This window comes from Podarcis gaigeae (assembly GCF_964106915.1).
Source record: "Podarcis gaigeae genome assembly, chromosome: 11".
In the NCBI taxonomy this organism is placed as follows: domain Eukaryota; kingdom Metazoa; phylum Chordata; class Lepidosauria; order Squamata; family Lacertidae; genus Podarcis; species Podarcis gaigeae.
In genome coordinates this window covers 21,769,010-21,790,260 of record NC_139687.1, presented here as the reverse complement: position 1 = coordinate 21,790,260, position 21,251 = coordinate 21,769,010, and the positions used below count along the sequence as shown (strand labels likewise).

Genomic DNA, 21,251 nt, shown 5'->3' with positions numbered 1-21,251 from the left:
AAGCAAGGTTTCTGTTGTCTACATGGGCAGAATGCTATTCATTCTATAACAAAGTTTATTCTTCACACTTTTAGAAAATCACTTCTGTTGAGATTCACTATATGTTTTCCATATACTATAGTGACAGTACAGTCTCACACAAATAGGATTCCTATTTATCTAGAATTTGTATGCATTCTATGTGTCTACAACACTCTTTAGAGTGAGATTTTAAATGAGACTTTAGCCAGCATCTCTTCTTTTTTTATAGGACTGGGTAGGAGGTATCCATCTTGCTTTGATTCTTGCCCACTGTTATTTTTCACCACTGTCAGCTCTTTGTAGTATAGTGTTTTCTCTCCAGGCAGATGAGCAACTGTGATTCTGCCATATGACAGCCACCCTATGTTCTTTCCAATCTGCCACCTCCCTGTTCTGACTGGCACATTAGGAAACCGGATAACCCTTCATCTTCACAGGTGGTGCTAAATTCCCCTCTTTCCCCTGATATGAGCAATTTGATAAATAGGAGCCAAAAGAGGCACAACACAGCATTGTTTTTTCATCTCCTTGGAAGACGTTTGAAGAAACCATCAAGTTACGCACTTGCAGCTTCCAAATGAAATAACACTAGGCTTCAAGTGAGTGTTGTGCCAGAGGCCCTGTATGTAGTACAAAAGTTCACACTGGGTCTGAAATTAATCCTTTGGTCTTCAGTGTTCGCACCCCACTCTGCAAGCAGATGTAGTGGCAAAATTTCCACGAAACACATAGTTTATGTGCTTTGCACATTTTGTACAATATTCAGTTTTGCCTTTGGTTGTTGCATGTGTGAAATTTTGAATGTGTATGTTGATGGCATGCCGAATACGTATTTATTTAGGGTTTATTTTTTTAATGTAATGGACCGTGCTCCTAATAACAGTAGTGCTAATAAGGTGGCTAACCTAGCAGCATTGAAACTGGATGAAATGCTTCTGTACCTAAGAGGCATTTGGCAATTTTAAGTCCTTTCTACCCTCCCATTCACTCTCCCTGAATTTTGCTTTGAAACACACAAACATATCCTGTTAGAGAATGGGAGAAATTGATTTCATTTGCAGTTTTAGCTCCACAGTGCCAAATCTGTCTGGAGAAAGCTAAATGACTAATGGTGAGAATTAAATGTCAAATGTAAATTGCTTCTGAAACAAGCAGCCAACTTTCTTCTCTTTTCCAGCTTTAAGAGAAGTGGGGTTTTACTGAGAAATCACCTGGAAAATAGATTTTTCCAAAACTCACTTTATGCTGCAACATTGGTTTCTAGATCTAAACTTTTCACTTTAGTATTTGGATTCTAGCTGGCTCTGGGTGTGTGAATCCCTGCACTGGCTTCTAGTTCTGTCCATAGAAAATAGCAACCAACATTAATAGTATCCAAAATTTTCAGCCAAGGCAGCTGGCTCACTGTATTTTGTGATAGGTTTGTATCCTCAGTACATTCAACTGGTTCTAGTGTATACATTATTCCAACTCTTTTTCCTAACCCCTCGGCCAATCAGAAGGAGAGTAGAGCTCTGGGTAACTTTTCATTTCCCCAAAATTATTAAGTTTCTTTTTCATTTCAGAAGTCATTAGGTTTCTTTCCTCCTCTTAAGTTTCTTTTTCTTGGGCCGAATGTTTGGCCCTTCTGTAGGCTTTTGATCCTTTTGGACAGAACACCCTTTAAAACTAAAAGCAGCCATTTTATAACTAGAAACAGAACTCAGAATGATTGAAATGATATCAATCCTTCACAGTGTGAATTGTGGACCTTATCTTAGATAACAAACCACATCATTTTCCAACATGGCCATCCCGCTCACAAATTCAGAGTGGACAGATTAGTCATTGGGGTGGAATTCAAGTTTTACTCAGAAAACATCTGCTGAAATTAATGGATCTAACAGTCATGTTAATTCATTTAAGTGGGTTTCCTGCAAGTAAAACTTAGCTGAATGCCACCCTGTGTGTCCAGGCTGCTTTCCTATCCTGTCTGAGGGCTTATCCACAGGAGAGTTTAATGTGGATTTGAAGCTTCTTGTCTCTCGGTTTTTCTGGTGTTATCTACATTATGTCCTCCTCATCCAACTTGCATCTCTCACTTTCTCAACATTGCTTCAGTCATACAGGAGAGAGAGCACATGGTAATAGAGACAGGGAAATTTGCTTTGCTTCTTCTATACTAATGATGGTATCCTGTGCAATGAAAATTTGTTGAATGGCTATATAATTTTGTTTACTCTGAAATTTATTTTTGATGGCGTCAGTCCACAACAGTAGGGAAAACCGTGAGGTAAAATAAATTCAGAGGCCTTTCAGTATTACAATATGAAGATGCATTTGGTATCTTTCTTATGGTAAACAGTCCTCTCTTTCTGCATGAGGCACTGGGGAAAAAATGTCATTTTTATTCAGAGTTCATGCTGGCCTCTTTGGTGTCATAATGTGTTCTAAAGAAATAATAAACAATTCTTTGCTAAATGCAGCTTGCTGACTGTAAAATGTGACAATGACTGGCCTTCAAGGACATTTGCTGCATTCTGCTCAGGTACCTGCACAGGAAATTTGGCATGCAGAGACTGAAAGACTCACATATTTCCCCTTCACTTTTAAAGGCAACGCATCTTTTTTCTGTATAGAAGGGAAAAAACTGATTATTAAGATACATAAATACTAAGAAGTACTTGTTATAATAGCTAAAGGCCTTTGTTGAGTAGACAGCATGAATAATGAATTATATTAGTTTGGCTAGGATTTGGCTAGAACCTTGTGAGAAGGTTCAGAAGTTACAAAATCTCCCTCACGAGGCATTGCGTTGCCTGAGCTCAGAATGTAACAGCTGGGTTAAGGCAGCATTGATTGTACAAAACACCAATATGTCCAGTTTCAAATTGTTGGAAGGACAAGATCTTAAATGATGCCAAAGGTGCATGCAGATGCTTTATATCCTGTCCCCCACCTTACATGACTCCCATTATGTAACCATAAAAAACAAAAAATGTTTTACTTACAGAGTTGCGCAGCATACGTTTATTGATTAGCTCTCTTACTATTGTTTTCAAGGGAGAAATGCTTTCATATGTTATGCAGTTTAGACTAGATCTACTCCTACCAATGAGATGGTGAAACTGGACTCATTCAATATGTCTAAACCATAATTAAATGTTTACACCAGTGTTGATGAGGCTGGGCACCATTCAGCACTCATCCAGCCTTGCAGTATACTGCGCAGATGCTAACTGCCTTTCCCAATAGCTTCTAGTCTCAAGAAACATCACCCTTCTTCCCTGGCATTCACCTCTGGGAATATCTTACCGTGATCCTTCCAGGGATGCTGCTAAGTTTCAAAACAGCACCTGCCAGGACCTGTTGGACTTAGCTGCCTTATTTGCTTGGAAGGAATTTTATCCAACCAGCAATAACACTCTCTTTAGAAACTACTATCCTTCACAAGCATTTACACAACATAAGAAAGCTGCAATTGAAATGATGGCAAGTGTATGTGTGCATACTCCAGTCGTTTTCCACCACCCACACTCCTCTTCTATTGCCATGGTGTGCTTTTTGTTGTGTTTATTTCTCGTGGCTCTTGGAGCCTTTCATTTCCTCCACTTTCCAGTCTCTTAAGTATGGTTTTGGCCTGGTTTTCTGGGCCAGATGGTTTGATCAAGAATGTAGGAAGGAATGACATATGTAAGATGGCTCATTCGATGAATCAAAAAGATGTCTGACTTCAGTCAATAGCAGCTGGCAATGAATCCTATAAACAGCCTGGGCTTTTTATTTTCAGCTGGAACTTACTGGAACTCAGTTCTGGCACATCTCACGTGGACACCATTCCATTCTAAGAGAACGAGGGTTCACAATGAGTTCCGGCGCCTCATTTTCTAGAAAAATAGCACTGTAAACAGCTATGTGTTGGTGTTACATTATGGTGAATGGGGATTCTTACTCTTCTAGGAAACCTCTCTCAGATGCTAAAGGTGGGAATGGAAGAAGAAGTCTGGTTCATTCTACCTCCCTCTCTCTCTCTCTCTCTCTCTCTCTCTCTCTCTCTCTGCTGCATCCAGCAAAATCCATAATTCCATATTATAAACATTCATGGTTCTGTTGGACATTTGTTGATTGCTTCCCCCCAGGACAAAGGAAGACGCATTTGCTTAAAATGTGTGCATTCTATTTTATAAGTATTGACGCAAGTTCAGAAACAATTACCATAATATAAATAGAAAGCATCTCACCACCATGGGGAAGACTCTTAACTCGGTGACCTGCGTGATTCTTACTGTGTGATTGCTCAGTCTGCCATTACTTCAAGGTCTCTGCTCTCCCTTCTTTGTATACTTGATCTTTAAACTGGATTTTGACCAGAAAACCCTTCAGGTAGAACAGGTATTGGAAACCTTTCACCCTTCAGCTGTTGCTGAAACAACAACAACAATTTATTTGTATGCCACCCATCTGACTGGGTTGCCCCAGCCACTCTGGGTGGCTCCCAACAGAATATTAAAAACACAATAAAACTACAACTCTCATCATCCCTGGCCATTGGTTATGCTGGCTGGGGCTCCAGTTGGCCCCAGCCAGCATGACCAATGGCTAGGAGTGCTGGGAGTTGTAGTTCAATAACAAACATGGAGGGCCAAAGCTTCTTCACACCCAAGAAAGAGGATGACTTTGAATAGAAGAACATAAGAGCATCTGCAAGAAAAGTCCAAGTACAGAATCCATTCCCAGGCACTTGGACATGAATGGGAACAGTCAACCAAAGGTTTTCAAAGTTGATTGTCATTTAGTTCTCATTTGTCTATAACTTTGCCCACTGTGGTTGTTTGAGCCCTGAAAGACCTGCTCCCTGCGTTGCTGGCCTTTTTTCACCTCACCTGGGAGGGTGGGGACCTGACTGATTCCAGCTACATGAAGCTGAGGTTTCCGAACAGACTCTTGTGCATTGTTTTGGGGGTTTTGTTGGACCAGGGTTGATGCTGTTGCTGCTGTAGGTTTTTTTGTATCTTTATTTAAGGTCTTGTTGTGATTTATGTGGAAATTGTTCAGTTTGGTTGTGTATTCTTTAAAGTTTTATTTATTTGTTAATGATTGCTTTTGTTATGCTGTAATTATGCATTTTTTCTGTGTTGTAAGCTGCTTTGAGCATGGTTTGAACTGTGGAAAGGTGACATACAAATACAATTACGTATGTATCTGACCCCACCCCAGTGAGATTTCGGTCACTGTTATTTTTATTTTGCAGTTGTTTCTCAGGCTCTTCTCAGCTGGGATTTACTAATGCCTCCTTGTGGATTCTTCAACCCCCACCCCACAATGAGAGCACACCTGAAAACAGCAAGTGAACCATGATGGGGAGGGGCACTTAAAGCATCATCCCATCAAGCCATTCAAATGCATTCATTTCTTGTCATTTATCCTAACCCTCCCAGCCAATTTACTGCCATGTTCCTGTTAAGCATGCCTAGCATTGCTGAGGTCAGCAGCGCTGAGGGCAAACTCTTCAGTATTCCTGGCATTTATAAGAGTCCTAATCTCCAGAAAGGGGGACATCTTGACATTAATTTCCTCGTCACATTCTCCAGTGCCTAATTATAGTACTAATCAAGTATCTGGGGAAAGAGCAACCAAGGTAACATTTAGAACAGTCTACATGTCAACAAGCAACTCTTTTATACACCTGATAAGGATACAGGTTGGGCCGGTTGCTATATTTAGGGACTGGGCCTCTTCTCTTTGAGTTCTCTACAGAAAAGAATTTGAACTCACACCTATGTGCGTATGTACAATCCCAGCTGAAGGTTTCAGTGTTTTGTTTTGGGTGGGGTCTGTTCTCTTGTGCAAGGTACCTTGAGTGGAAAACCACCCCGCCCGATCCTCATCTTCTTCTAGGCCCTGCAAGCACAACAGCCTAGCTTTGGGGGGGGGGGAAGGTTAATGGATGGGACTGGTGCATTGACTCACTCTTGCCATTGTACACATTCCGAGAGAAGGCAGGTGGGCAGAGAGCAAGGAGCAGGAGTAGCAAAGCCAAGAGGCTCCAGTCCAGAGAGTGACAGTGGTTCCACTGCATCAGTGTGGGAAGGGAGGTCCATTTCAAGGTTGCTGCCACCACCGAAAAACCAGTTCTCTTGCGCTCCTCTTTCCCGTGTCACCTGGCAGAAGCCATTCCACTAAACTGCAACAAAGGGACAAATTGCTCCAGGGCATGGCTGCATGGGGTATGGGAGAAAGGGCCATTCTGCCAGTGCTGCTGAAAGACCAGCTCTATCAGCCTTCTCCTTCCATCATCTGTCACCGTCTCCTTTTAGGGTGGGTGAGAAGCAAATTTAATAATCTATTAAAGATAATTCAGAACTCTTAACACTACTGCCCTGGGTTCTGCAGTTTCCCAGACCTCATTTTAATTTATTTTAAGGGGGCAGGAGCATAATGCTATCAATCTTCAAAAGCAAAACTTAAAGCATAGTCTTAATTAACAGACGGTTAAGACTCCAATCCAATGCACCATAACATGGGAATAAGTCCCATTTAACTTATTGAGTAGACCAAGCACAAGGTCTGTTGAAGCAATGATTCTTCAGCATCATTTTCGTTGGACTGGTCATGTTTTGCGGATGGCTGATGGTCATCTTCCAAAGCAACTATTCCGAACTTAAAAATGGAAAGCGTAATGCTGGTGGTCAACAAAAGAGGTTTAAAGACTGTCTCAAGGCAAATCTTTAAAAATGTAGTATAAACACTGGCAACAGGGAAACACTGGCCTGCGAGTGCTCCGATTGGAGAACAGCCTTTACCAAAGGTATCATGGGCCTTGAAGACACTGAAACGCAGGACGCAGGGGAGAAATGTGCTGGGAGGAAGGCACGCTTGGCAAATCCACGCTGTGATCAACTCCTGCCCGGGAACCAATGTCCCCACTGTGAAAGGATGTGTGGATCCAGAATTGGCCTCCACAGTCACTTATGGACTCATTGTTAAAACTGTGTTTATGGAAGACAGTCTTACTCAGCTACAAATGATCACCAAAGAAATCATATACACATCTGTCTATGAGCAAGTACCATTTAACTCACTGGGACTTACTTCTGAGTAAATCTGCAGAGTTTTGTACTGTAAGGCTGACGGATTACATGGAATTTATAGTTACCATTTGACATTACCAGTTTATATTTTATAAGAGACCTTTGTTACAATTGTTTACTGCTGCAGAAAGTTCTGCATATACTTGCATAGGCATATATATATATATATATATATATATATATATATATATATATATGCAGGTTTTGGTGTCCTCGGGTGTCTTCCCGTGTAAAAGTTGGGGTGTCTAGGCGACGTTTCGACGAGGTCTCACTCGTCATCTTCAGGCTGGTGCTTTCGGCTTCTTGTTACTGGAACAGAGCGGGATCTCAATGTTTGAGTTCCTATAAATACTGTAGAGGGGGTGTGGTGTCTAGCCTCCAATGTTCTGGGCAGAGAGGAAGTTCCCAGGCTAGTGTGCCTTTTCTTCTTTTGTTCCTTAATTATTTGAGAGATACCTTGAGTGATTTCTTGAGTGATATCCTGAGTACCACTTAGGTGGGTCATTAGGTGTGGATTAGTTGCTAAAGTCTTTGTGTCTTGACCTCTTGAACTTTGTGAAGAGTTTTCCTGAGAAGATGGCTGTATTGCACTTAGTTGTGCTTTGGCTTGGCTTCGTGTATAGGGGCGAGCTGTGGTTTTGTGGCTTGTGTCAGCCAGATCTGTGTAGGGATTGCAGGGGGGTGCAGCATCCGGAGGTGCCACCATGGATTGGCTACTGGATGGTGTCAGTAATTCATCTGTGGAGAGGGTCTGGGTTTGGGTCTGGTGTGGTTGATTGGTGTTGGCGTTCTGTGTGCCTCTGGATCTGGTGTCAGTTTTTGTGGGGAGGGCTAATTTCCAGATGTCTGGCAAGCGGGATGTGTCGTCACGCTTGTTCATGTTGTGAGGGTGTTTCTCTATCTCGATGGCTTCCATGATTATTCTCTTGTGGTGATGTTCCGTGTTAAAGAGCAATTTGGAATCTGCAAAATTAATTTCGTGTCCTGTTTCTTTCATGTGTTGGAAAAGAGAGGAAGTTTTTTCTTCTTTTTTGACGGCATTCTTGTGTTCTGCGATACGTGCATTTATTCGTCTGTTTGTTTGTCCAATGTACGTGGCTGGGCAGACTTTGCAGGGTATTTCATAGATCCCTTGGTTTTCCAACTGGATTTTATCCTTGGGGTTTCTGAGGATATTGGCTATTTTTTGGTTGGTGCAAAAGGCTGTTTTGATATTGTGTTTATGGAGGATTTTGCTAATTTTATCTGTAGTGCCCTTGATATAAGGAAGGAGGGCCATGCCATTGTTTTCTTCTGTGTCTTGGTTTTTGGGGGGTGTTTCCTTTTGGATTAGCTTCGTAATCCTGTTTTGCTGGTATCCATTGGCAATTAACACATTTGAGAGATTCTGTAACTCAGTTGTCAAGTGGTCTTTGTCAGCCAGGCGTTTGGTTCTGGAGATGAGAGTCTTGGCTACGGAGTTTATTTGTGCAGGGTGGTGGTGTGATTGTGCATGTAAGTAGCGGTTGGTGTGTGTTTTTTTCTGGTAGATAGTGTGTCCTAGGGAGCCATCAGGTTTTTTGTAGATTAGGACGTCAAGGAAGGGAAGTTGGTTGTTGGCTAATCCAAAAGGAAACACCCCCCAAAAACCAAGACACGAAATTAATTTTGCAGATTCCAAATTGCTCTTTAACACGGAACATCACCACAAGAGAATAATCATGGAAGCCATCGAGATAGAGAAACACCCTCACAACATGAACAAGCGTGACGACACATCCCGCTTGCCAGACATCTGGAAATTAGCCCTCCCCACAAAAACTGACACCAGATCCAGAGGCACACAGAACGCCAACACCAATCAACCACACCAGACCCAAACCCAGACCCTCTCCACAGATGAATTACTGACACCATCCAGTAGCCAATCCATGGTGGCACCTCCGGATGCTGCACCCCCCTGCAATCCCTACACAGATCTGGCTGACACAAGCCACAAAACCACAGCTCGCCCCTATACACGAAGCCAAGCCAAAGCACAACTAAGTGCAATACAGCCATCTTCTCAGGAAAACTCTTCACAAAGTTCAAGAGGTCAAGACACAAAGACTTTAGCAACTAATCCACACCTAATGACCCACCTAAGTGGTACTCAGGATATCACTCAAGAAATCACTCAAGGTATCTCTCAAATAATTAAGGAACAAAAGAAGAAAAGGCACACTAGCCTGGGAACTTCCTCTCTGCCCAGAACATTGGAGGCTAGACACCACACCCCCTCTACAGTATTTATAGGAACTCAAACATTGAGATCCCGCTCTGTTCCAGTAACAAGAAGCCGAAAGCACCAGCCTGAAGATGACGAGTGAGACCTCGTCGAAACGTCGCCTAGACACCCCAACTTTTACACGGGAAGACACCCGAGGACACCAAAACCTGCATTCCTGTACCCGTGAAAATCTACGAAAGCAAATATATATATATATATATATATATGGTAAACAGGCTATATTAACCTTTGGGTATTGCATTTCACCCCTTGAAACACTCCTGATGTTATGTAAGGTGTAAGGTAATAAATTTTAGCATGTACTTAAAACTCCTTTTGGCAAACATTCAAGCTCAAGCTTCAGCTATCGCAAGGCATTTTTGAGGCTGAATTTCTTTTGTTTGTGCTGGAAGGCAACATCAAAGGGTTATCAGGAAGGTTGGGCTTAAATTTGATTTTGAATTAGAAGTAATATTAACAAAAGTGTGTTCCAGTATTCGCTCAGCTCTAGCTGCAGGGTAACAATTGAAGGAGCAAACATACCAAGGGGTGGGGGGTGGGGTGGGATACTGCTTCAGCTATTGTGTTTTGTAAGTATTCATAAAATACTTTTTTTTTTTGCTTTTAATATGGATGTTCAGTTTCTATTTATCAAGGTAAAAGGCGACATTATTGTTTCTTTTAAATATATTTCTATTTTAAAAAGTCAAATCTCCAGCTTGCTCATTTATCTATGGATTATTAAACAGCATTTTCAATGCAATATTCATTAAATAGTAAAGGAGTTACATTTCAAGGATAGTTAATAGTAATCAAGGGACTGTTCTCTCCTTTTATTGATCTTCAAAGAGGAGCCAATTAGCAAACAAAAGAAAAAAAATGATGATGGACTTAATTTAGTTTTCCTTGTTTATTCAAAGAATCAATCTCTGGAGTCATTTGAATATCATCCTCTAAAAGCACCATCTTAATCATGTTTACTCTGAAGTAAAGGGCACTCTGCTCAGCAACAAGAAGGGCAATTTTGCCCTTCTCCAGTGGTCTTCTGTGCCCCATTCCACATTGGAATTGAAGCTGAATGTGCATTGCTTGGGAGGCATGCCTATGCAATCTATGACAGTGGTTTTCTCAACCTTTTTGAAGCCACGGCTACTTTGACCAACCACATGGTTTCTGCAGCTCCCCTGTGGGAGCCACTTACACTGGAGTTCTGTTACAGGACACGCGTGAGTGGGGATTCCCCCATTTCGTCCCTGCCCCACCCTGTTCTGCTGCCATCCCATTCCAACCTGCCTCTTTTTGGGATGGGCTCAAGGAAGAATGGCCAGGGGGGCGGGAGGAGAGAGAGAAAGGTATACAGGGAGGTAATGGGCTGTAAGTTAAAGCCACCAGCTCCCCTGAATGTTCCAGAGAGAGAGAGAGAGAGAGAGAGAGAGAGAGAAGGCCTGGGACTCGGGCTCAGACTCAGCACCAGAGAAGTCTCAGTCCGCACCAGATCCTTTGCCTCAGGTGGCATCTGAACCAAGTCTGGGGCTTGATTCTGAAGAGCCCCAGTCTGCACAGGCTACCCTGCAACAAGCACCAGCTGGGCCGAGTCAGGGGCCTGAGCCTGCCCTGGCTCCAGATGCGGGAATTACCTCGTTGCCTTCAGCTGGGCCATCACTTAAAGCTGCTCCAGTGCCAGTTGGGTCAGGAGAGGCTGAGGCGGCCTCTGGGTCTAGTAACCCACAGGCATCTCCTGAGCTGCAGAGACAAAGTTCTGAGAGAAGGAGAGACCTGAGTACATGCAGGAGGAGTTCTCGCCTTCGAGTGAAACAGGGAAGTGAGTCGCCAGGGGATCAGGACCGGTCGTTACCCCGACAAAGATAAAAGGCTGTCGGACCCAGCCCCAGGTTGCGGGAACAACATTGCTGTTTGCTAGAACCTGCCTGAGACTCTGTGCCTGACCTAGCTTGGTTTCTTGCCTTGTGTCCTGCCTTGGCCCTGTCGGACTGACTCCTCGTGGAATCCTTGGATTCGGGACCGGACCTGGATTGCGTTGCTCGGGCCTAGCACACACACACACACACACACACACAGAGAGAGAGAGAGAGAGAGAGAGAATGTGGGGAATATATGGACTGCAAGTTAATGAAAGGAGCCCCAGAGCTCTCCTGGACATTCCTCAAGTCTCCCTAATCTATGCAATGGGACAATGTTGTTTAGTCGTTTAGTCGTGTTCGACTCTTCGTGACCCCATGGACCAGAGCATGCCAGGCACTCCTGTCTTCCACTGCCTCCCTCAGTTTGGTCAAACTCATGTTTGTAGCTTTGAGAACACTGTCCAACCATCTCGTCCTCTGCCGTCCCCTTCTCCTTGTTCCCTCCATCTTTCCCAACATGAGAGTCTTTTCCAGGGAGTCTTCTCTTCTCATAAGGTGGCCAAAGTATTGGAACCTCAGCTTCAGGATCTGTCCTTCCAGTGAGCACTCAGGGCTGATTTACTTAAGAATGGATAGGTTTGATCTCCTTGCAGTCCATGGGACTCTCAAGAGTCTTTGTCTCCATGGACAAAGACAACAGGCATTGGGACAAGGCAGGACATTAATGAGAACCCCTTCATGCTTTGCACCCACATGGGTACCAAACACCCATGGGCAAATTCTCTAAGCATGGCAGTAGTTAAAATATTTACAAATACATTTTATGTCAGTTTTCAGAGGTTTTATTTCCCATTTCTCATTCGGGTGAATGTCCTTCAGTCATACTATGTCCATCAGCATGTCATTTACTGCTGTCTAGAGATATCTGGGTGTCAACAGAAAGATTGATATAATTTCGAAAGTTGTGCTGGTTTGCTTTCTTTCTTTCTTTTTTACTGAAACTGTCCCAAGTGATGCACATGAGCAGACTTAATGTGCCTTGAAAGTCATATTGAGAGACTTTAATACTTTCCTCTCTCCATTTTCCCAAGGACAAATAGAGTCTCTTGAGCGCAACCCAAGAACTAGCATATTTTGCAAAAACAATAAAATGCATGCATAGGGTTTAGATGCTATTAAAGTTCTATTGAAGTGGCTTAGAACACAAGCCATCCCCTCCCTTGTCTGCAGCTGGAGTCACTGCAAGGTTACAGAGAACTGCCAGAAGGCCCTCGGCGCTGGACCTCAGTGTCCAGGCTGAATGGTGGGGGTGGAGATGCTCCTTCAGGTATACTGGGCCAAGGCCCTTTAGGGCTTTAAAGGTCAGCACCAACACTCTGAATTGTGCTCGGAAACTGAATTGTGCTCGGTACTGGGAGCCAATGTAGGTCTTTCAGGACCGGTGTTTTATGGTCTTGGCGGTATATGTGGTATAGTGCTTAGGCTGTTGGCCTATAAAACTCACTGTGTGACCTCAAGTCAGCCAGTACCTCTTAGCCTAACCCACTTCACAGGCTTGTTGTGAGGATAACATGGGACATCATGCCTTTTTCCATGCCTTATTCCCATTCGTGGTTCCCATCTATTTCCACTTCAAATCTTCTCTTCTAGGCTGGCCAACTTTAGACTCATTTGCTAAGAGTAAGTGCAAGTCACAGTTGGTTAATAAAACTATATCAAGGTGCAAGCAAGCCAGTAACTTTACACCTCTATAGAAATGAGTTGATTTATGGAATATTATGGAAATAACCATAATGACCATAGCTGGACTAAAATAGTAAGTAAGTAATTTTATTTACGGCCATAGGCCCATACAGGTAAAAACGACACATAAATAACAACTTGTGCACGTGGGAAAAACAGCCGCTAAAACACCACTATAACAATAAAATACTATAAGATAGAATGGCATACTACGCCTTAGTTAGCTTGTAGTGCTCCTTGGCGTCGCTTTTGGGTAAGGACAGCGACCAGGAACCTTGCCACTTTCAGGGTCGTATGAGTATCCTTATCCTGCAAGATTTGGGCAAGGTGGAATTTTGGTGGGGTACCCTCTAGTTTCTGTATGATTGATCCCAACAAATTTGCCCGTGGCACATTGAACAGGGGGCAAGTGAACATAATGTGCTGCAGCGACTCCGGTGTCTCCTTATCACATTCGCACATGGCGGGGGCTTGGCCCTTTGAGAATCTATGTCTCAGGACGTTGGAGGGGAAAACGTTGAACCTCGCTTTGGTGAAGGCCAGTCTATGGGCAACAGTCGAAAGGGAGGAGAGGTATGATGGAATGCAGTAAGTTAAAGTGATACCAATGTTCTGAGGCGAACAAACACCTCCCCCCAGCATATAATTTCGCTGTAGATCGATGTCATCCAGTCTTTGGCGGATCAGTCTTTGAGCAGTAATTTGGTCTAGTTTTAGGGAATCTGAAGGAGAGATTCCATAACTTAGGAGTTTGGCATGAATTCTACTAGTCCAAAGGCTAGAGAATTCATCTCGCCATAAGCATTGGACAAGGTAGTGGTTTGGTAATCTATGCCACAATGATAACCAATAATTGAAGACTTGCTTCCACAGGCAAGTTTCTAAGGATGCGATCTTCAATTCTAGTCGCATGGCTGTGTTGCTTACGCACAGGGGGAGCATTAGGAGCCGACGTAGGGATTGATTTTGCAGTGTCTCAAGAGGGGCAAGATCTGTCATCACAGCCCAAAGCGGGGCAGCATAAGCAAGCACGGCAACCACTTTTGCCTTGAACACCTTTAGGGCCGAGGGAACATGCAAAGCTCCATCCGAAAAAAAGAATCGGAGGAGCGCATATGACAGATTTTTGGCCTTGTTAAGTAGGTGTTGAATTTGAGCTTTCCACCCCAAATTGTATTGAAAAATAACTCCTAGGTATTGAAATTTTAGAACTTGCTCTATTTTTGTTCCACCAAGCTTCCATTCGTATAATCTCCGGCTTCTGGAGAAAATCAGAATCTTGGATTTAACATGGTTGATGGTTAATTAGTTGAGTTGACAATACGTGGCAAAGATCTTCAAAGCTCTGGTTAGTCCAACACGTGTATAAGATAGAATTACCGCGTCGTCCGCATATAAAAGGAGTGGGCAGCGGTAGTCCACTAGTCTAGGCACGTGTGTACTTAGAGATGAGTTAACTAGGGGTGCTCGCATGTCACTGATGAATAGGTTGAATAGACAGGGAGCCAATATACATCCTTGGCGCACTCCCTTGTTTATTGGTATCGAATTTGTGAGGTCGCCCGCAGGAGTAAGTCTCACTCTGGCAAGGGTACCTTCGTGGACTAAAATAAAAATAGATCATTCTGAAAGGGAAACAGGCAAGCATGAAGAAGCTTGAGTGGCAAAATTAATTTGGGGGGGAGGAAATGATTAGGATAAATGATAGCCTACCTGGGTGGCTACTTTTTGTCACGGGTTTTGCATCATATGCTATGTTCATACTGGGAAATGATATTTGTGTGGTGAGGCCCCATGACCACCCTGTACCCCAAGGAGCAAATAACTAGACAATACACGGTATATTGGTTTGGGATCAAATAAGGGCACAGCTTTATTGGTTACAGGTGTGAAGGTTTGGCCATAGGCATTGAAGTAAGCAACTACATATGTCACTCCCACCCGTCCGCTGGAAGTGTTTATAAGAGTAAAACCAGCAATGGGGGGCGGGGGGAGGGTGCCCTATGAGCTACGTCAAATCAGTGCAGTATGTGAGAGGCCAAAAGGTTCGGCAGGCCAGTTATTTAACCTTGCCCTAGGCCACATGTTGCTATTCCTGCCGTCATTGGCCAATTTGATGGCAGGAGGACGATCTTTCCAGAGGAGGCCCAGAGCCTGCCCACAAAACCGCCCGCACATGATGGGCAAATTGACTTTTATTTTTCTTTGTAACAAAATGCCCTGGCCAAATGTAATATTCTCAAAAGGGGGGGGGGGAGAGCTTTGAGAAGAAACTTCTAGAGTTCTCACAACAAATTATAAATTTATATTTGGAAAAAAAAGTATGTAAAGAGAATCTTTCAGAGAATCTAAAACACCCTTCAGTGAGTGGTTTTGAACATAAATATGGGAAATTGATAAAGTGGCCTTGGCTAGGAAAAACTGGTGCATGATTATTTTTTTAGAACGTAACTCCAGCAATCTGGCTGGGGTTGTGGGTTTTGTTTGGCACTAAGTGGGAGCACTGCTGGAAATGTGGCTGTTATTGTTGTAAAAATCCTGCGAGTTCAGATTGTTACAGAGATCAGTGAAGGAGCAATAAGTTAAAGAAAATGGTGCCATATTTGACTCTCTAGCTGACAGTTAAGAGAAGAGAGAACAATTTCACCAAGGCATGTCAGCACCTTGGTAGCTGCCTTATCACTTTCAAGAGTTTAATGTTGGTAATGTGAAATTGCTGACATAAAAACGCAACTGCAATATGGGACACATTCTAATAATTAGCTGCCTGGAGCACTACTTTTGCCACATCACAGTGTCAAAGCGAGAAAGGAAAAATGTTCAAATGGCATGAGTCCAATTCAGATAAGTGCCAGGCCTTTGAGATCTTCCTTCCATATAGATGTTTTTATTTGTTCCTCTGAGAATGCTGCAAAATTCACTTGACAGACTCCATAAATACAAAAAAGGTTGGGACAATTATGGGGCTTCTCCTTTTAATGATTTCCTATACAGATGGAGGTTAGAGGCCAGGGAAATTCCCAGCAGAATCTTTCATTGGAGAATACCAGCAAGAGAGCAATTTGTTCAGCTGTTTTCCTCCCCTCTTTTTTAAACTACAAATACTTCCCTCCAGGGTCTTCTCTTATGATGCCCAAGCAACTTCTTTGTTAAAAGTCTAAACATTCTGTAGGAATAACAGCCGCTAGATATAATTTATCTATGCTATAATAATTCTTGTTCACCGGAAATCAGTCTCTCCAACCGCAGGACTTTCTTTAGGTAATAAGCTTTCATAGAGCTTTGGGTAGAACTGAAACTCCAGTTCAGATTCCAGTAACAAAAATAAGTGATGTCTTTTATAGTTTCACTGGGAGAGCATCCATTACTTCTTCCAGTTCCCTTTCAAGGCAACATAAATGTTTTCATTGGACCATCAGCGCAGAGCGGAGGCATGCGGTAAGTGGACTAGGCGACTAAGCTAGTCCCCTAAATGTTCCCTTGGCTCCTCCTTCCCAAAGCCCAGGAAACCTCTGCCCTGCTTAGGGATCAAGATGTGATGCCCATTTGCGTGACATCGTGACATCATATATTTGAGGCCATCCCTCCCAATTACTCTGGCGCCTCTGGCCCTAACTGTTCCCCTACAAAAGTTTCACTGCATGCCACAGCCACAGAGTTACCATATATGTTGTTTTAATATGATATTTACCATTTGGGGGGCCTTTGAAGAAGAAGAAGAAGAAGAAGAAGAAGAAGAAGAAGAAGAAGAAGAAGAAGAGGAGGAGGAGGAGTTTGGATTTGATATCCCGCCTTTCACTCCCCTTCAGGAGTCTCAAAGCGGCTAACATTCTCCTTTCCCTTCCTCCCCCACAACAAACACTCTGTGAGGTGAGTGGGGCTGAGAGACTTCAGAGAAGTGTGACTGGCCCAAGGTCACCCCGCAGCTGCATGTGGAGGAGCGGAGACGCGAACCCGGTTCCCCAGATTACAGGACTACCGCTCTTAACCACTGCACCACACTGGCTCTCCTTTGAGCTGAAAAACATAATAATAATAATAATAATAATAATAATAATAATAATAATAATAATGTGGTACAGAAAAAATACAACACACGCAAAAAACAACAACAGTATTGTAAAGATTATGCTCAAGTGACTGGATCTCACTGATACTCAGGTACAATGTTTAGATGCTCTTTAACAGAAAACAATCCGGATTGGTGGATTTGCATTCTGGTTTTTAGATGCATCTGATAGCATTGCAGGATCTGGAGCCAATGCTTCTTATTCTCTGCACTGTGAAATTAATAATCACTTTGTGTGTGCCCAAGCATTGCCAGATGAGGCCTTAGAGTATGACTTTTCAGCACAATTGATTTTTATTTTGTCAGAAGAGTGTCTCTCTTGCTCTCTCCTGCCCCTCCCTTCTTTCTCTCTCCCCACCCCCTTTCCTATGGTTCTATTACTTTACTGAAATATGGGATTTGGCTCCTAACTTGATAATTATGGCATGTAAGCCAGTGCAATCTTTTCAAGCCATTGAAAAACAGCCCATTTCCAACGCAGGGAGAGCTCACTGCCTTAGTCCACAGCACCATACTGGGAAGTGTTATTGATTATGTCTGTCTGCAAAAGGCAGCAAATGAGCAATGCTAGCTGAGGAAAGGAGAACCCTTCTGGAATATCAGCACGATGCCCTTGCACAGCATTTTGAAACCAACCTCTAAATATTTATCTGCAAGCACTGCAATGTCTCCCTTGTCGCTATCACCATATGACAGGCTATTTAAGGAAAGGATAATCAATCTGTTTTGTAGGCCATTTCAATCTATTCAAGGGACTGGAGAGGGGTTTCCCCACCAATAAGAACTGGCAATGCCCAAGCATAATTGAGCTCATGGGTCAGAACAGCAATATTCCTTTCTACACCCAGAGAAAGATAGATAGCTGATGCACCAGCTAACTAATTCAAGTCTTCTGCAACAACAACAACAACAACAACAACAACAATAATAATAATAATTTATTATTTATACCCCGCCCATCTGGCTGGGCTTCCCCAGCCACTCTGGGCGGCTTCCCAAAAAATATTAAAATACTATAATACATCAAACATTAAAAACTTCCCTAAACAGCCATGCTTCTCTCTACTAGGAACCACTCGAGCCACATAGACTTCCTAGGGCAAAACTACATGTTACATGCAAAATCAGCCCTTAGACCCCAATAGCTGCTTCTTTGAGTGAAAACAATGGAGAAGTGGTGGAGGCAGGAGTGGTTGGTAGGTTAGGGCAACACAGCAGAGCTGGCATGTTGCTGCCACTTAATGGGACAGTGCAGGATGGGACAGGGTGGTGAGGAGGTGGGAGTACCCTGGCAGAACTAAGCCTATGCTCCCACTAGTGCCAACACCTTAGCCTAGTGTCCTGCCAGATCCTTCTAAGTGGAGAGAGGATGTGCTTAATCCTCCACCTGCCATCTTCCCCCCCCCCTTTTTGCTGCATTTATCTCCCCATAATTGCTCTCCCCATAATTGTTCTCTTAGTGGTATAATGCATAAAAAACATAGAATTGTAGAGTTGGAAGGGACCGCAAGGATCATCTAGTCCAGGCATAGGCAAACTTGGCCCTCCAGATGTTTGGGGACTACAACTCCCATGATCCCTAGCTAACAGGACCAGCGGTCAGGGATGATGGGAACTGCAGTCCCAAAACATCTGGAGGGCCGAGTTTGCCTATGCCTGATCTAGTCCAACTCCCTGCAATGCAGGAATTTTGCCCAATTTGCCCAGAGTTACTCATAACTCTGAGATTAAGAATCTCGTGATCTACCAACTGAACTATCCTGCAGAAAGTCTCAGGTTCAACCCATAGCATCTCTAGTTAGGGCTGGATACTCCTGTATGAAATGCCAAAGAGCTCCTTCCCAGGTGGCAATATTCAGCCAGATGGGCCAGTTGTCTTACTTAATAAAAGACAAGTCCTTATGTTTATGGTTTTAAGCTTGGATATGGGACCCTGATTGAAGGGGGGTTACTGGGGGTCTTACACAGTGAACCACAACGTGACAAGTGCAAGTTAACAGGACCAAAATCATTAAAAGCAAGAAATTAACTTCACACATGCACCAACAGGTTAGGACTACCCAAGACATAACGATCTAACTGTGCAATCCTTTGCATGTCTACTTAAAAGTAAGCCCCACCGAGTTCAGTGAGACTTACTCACGTGCAAGCATTTGTAGGATCACAGACTTATGGTCGTAAAGCTCGCTTAGCATATCAACTGTGTATGTTGTAAGCAAACTGAATGTTGTGTGTTAAATGGAAAATGAAAATAAAACTGCTGCAAATACTTTAATGCCATTATATTAAGCTAGGGAGCAACCATCCTTAGAACAAAAAGGTAAAGGTAAAAGACCCCTGGTTGGTTAAGTCCAGTCAAAGGAGACTATGGAGTGCGGCGCTCATCTCACTTCAGGTCAAGGGTTAGGGTTATATTGCTGTGTTTTATACTGGTTTTTATTTTATTTCCCCCCACTTTAATGGCTTTCTGAAGCCTTATGGGCTACTCTTCACTGAAACCAGCCATTGCATCTTCTCAAAGGATGAAAGACAATTTTGAAACTGTATGGTACATGTGCATCCAGTAAAAATGTAAAGGACCCTTGGATGATTAAGTCCAGTCAAAAGTGATTATGGGGTTGCAGTGTTCATCTCGCTTTCAGGCTGAGAGAGCCAGCGTTTGTGCACAGACAGCTTTCCAGGTCATGTGTCCAGCATGACTAAACTGATTCTAGTGCAATGGGACACCGTGACAGAAACCAGAGTGCACGGAAATGCTGTTTACCTTCCCGCCACAGTGGTACCTATTTATCTACTTGTACTGGTGTGCTTTCGAACTGCTAGGTTGGCAGATATAACAACGTCACTACCAGGCTGTTGTTGTTTTCAAAGCACGGAAGCAGCAGGTTTTATAAAAAAATACAGAGCCTTGTAAAATTTTCCCTGCTTGCGGGTCCAGGCACAGTGAACCCGTAGGTGGAGGGGGGCAATACATGGTGATGTTGCAATAAACTCAATATTTTGGGATTACACAGGCCACAGATTTATTGATTACAGATGCCAGCAGGTTTTGGGGCAGGCACTGGGAGTATACCCTGTATCAACCAACCTGCTGCTGGTTGATGATTTGTCAGGGTTAACCAAGGTTAAAAATCTCCCTATGACATGCATCAAATCAGGGTGACGCCTCCAAGATTTTGGGAATACCGTGGCTCATCAGCCTCCATATCAGTGTCCAGAAAGAAGCTCGTCTCCCTGGATCCCTTTAATCTGGTTCCTTGGACTGGGGTGTGGGGCTCCCACCCCTGCCCCATATCCACCTTGAATAAGGATTCAACTGAATGCCTTATCTGTGATCAAGTTGTAACTGTCTTAGAAGCCTTTTGCACTGGAATTTGTTTTCAACTGAACATTCTTAGGATTGCCTCACGCAAGACTTTAAACACAAACCATCTCTGTTGGGTTCAGCTGGCTAAACTCTAAATGTGCTTAATTTTGTCCAGAGAAAAACGTTAATGACTTCAAGCAACATTGTGAGGAGGAAAAAAACCCTCAGGCAGATAATTTCATTTCGGTGTTGTTGCTCTTATTATCATTGCTGGAGGATTGCCTAATATGATTTCAAAAGTTGCCAGTTCTAAACAATTAAGGTTGGTCCACAACCAGTTCTAGGCCTGTCTTGTCTTTTCCTTCCCTGGACACCACAGAGGTCATTATTTGTATATTCTTGGCAGCAATGATGCTAGTTTGAAGTACAATCAATACTTTATATTCTTATGCTGAAAGAAAATGGCTTATTGTATCAGAAAGTGCTTGCTGGTAAAATATCTCTCAACTACAAATCCTGTGGCAGAAGCTTGATCAAAGACAGGGTCCTGCTGCTATGGAAATAACCATATTAACCACCTTACCCAGGTGATTTGCCACCTTCATACATTAGTGGAAGCAGAGTGGGAGCATACATAGAATCAGTGTTCCCATATCAATCACTAGTAATAGTTTAATAAGGAGGTTTTCACGCCTGTCCAATTCTGTGTTCCCTTTCCCACCCTTTAATCTATTGATGATTAATGCTTATATGCAACCTTTGCATTGTATTTGTGTTAAACAATCAGCAACAAGCACATATGTGGCAATGCTGTAATATTCAATAAAAGGGACTCCCCAAGACATGCTCGGTAGATGCCTCCCATATGACACTTGTCACTCGTCTGTCGTTTATTTCAACCCAACAGCAGACGCCATATGATTTTAGGGGT

At 43.2% G+C, this 21,251-nt stretch overlaps 1 long non-coding RNA gene across 1 annotated transcript in view; it reads right to left on the bottom strand.

Annotated features, from left to right (window-relative positions):
* Positions 1-21,251, bottom strand: part of LOC310827019 — a 95,723-nt gene that overhangs the window by 17,967 nt on the left and 56,505 nt on the right. Inside the window, exon 2 of the long non-coding RNA XR_014556139.1 lies at positions 4,242-4,423. This is a non-coding gene — a long non-coding RNA (uncharacterized lncRNA). The remainder of the gene's footprint in view (positions 1-4,241; positions 4,424-21,251) is intronic.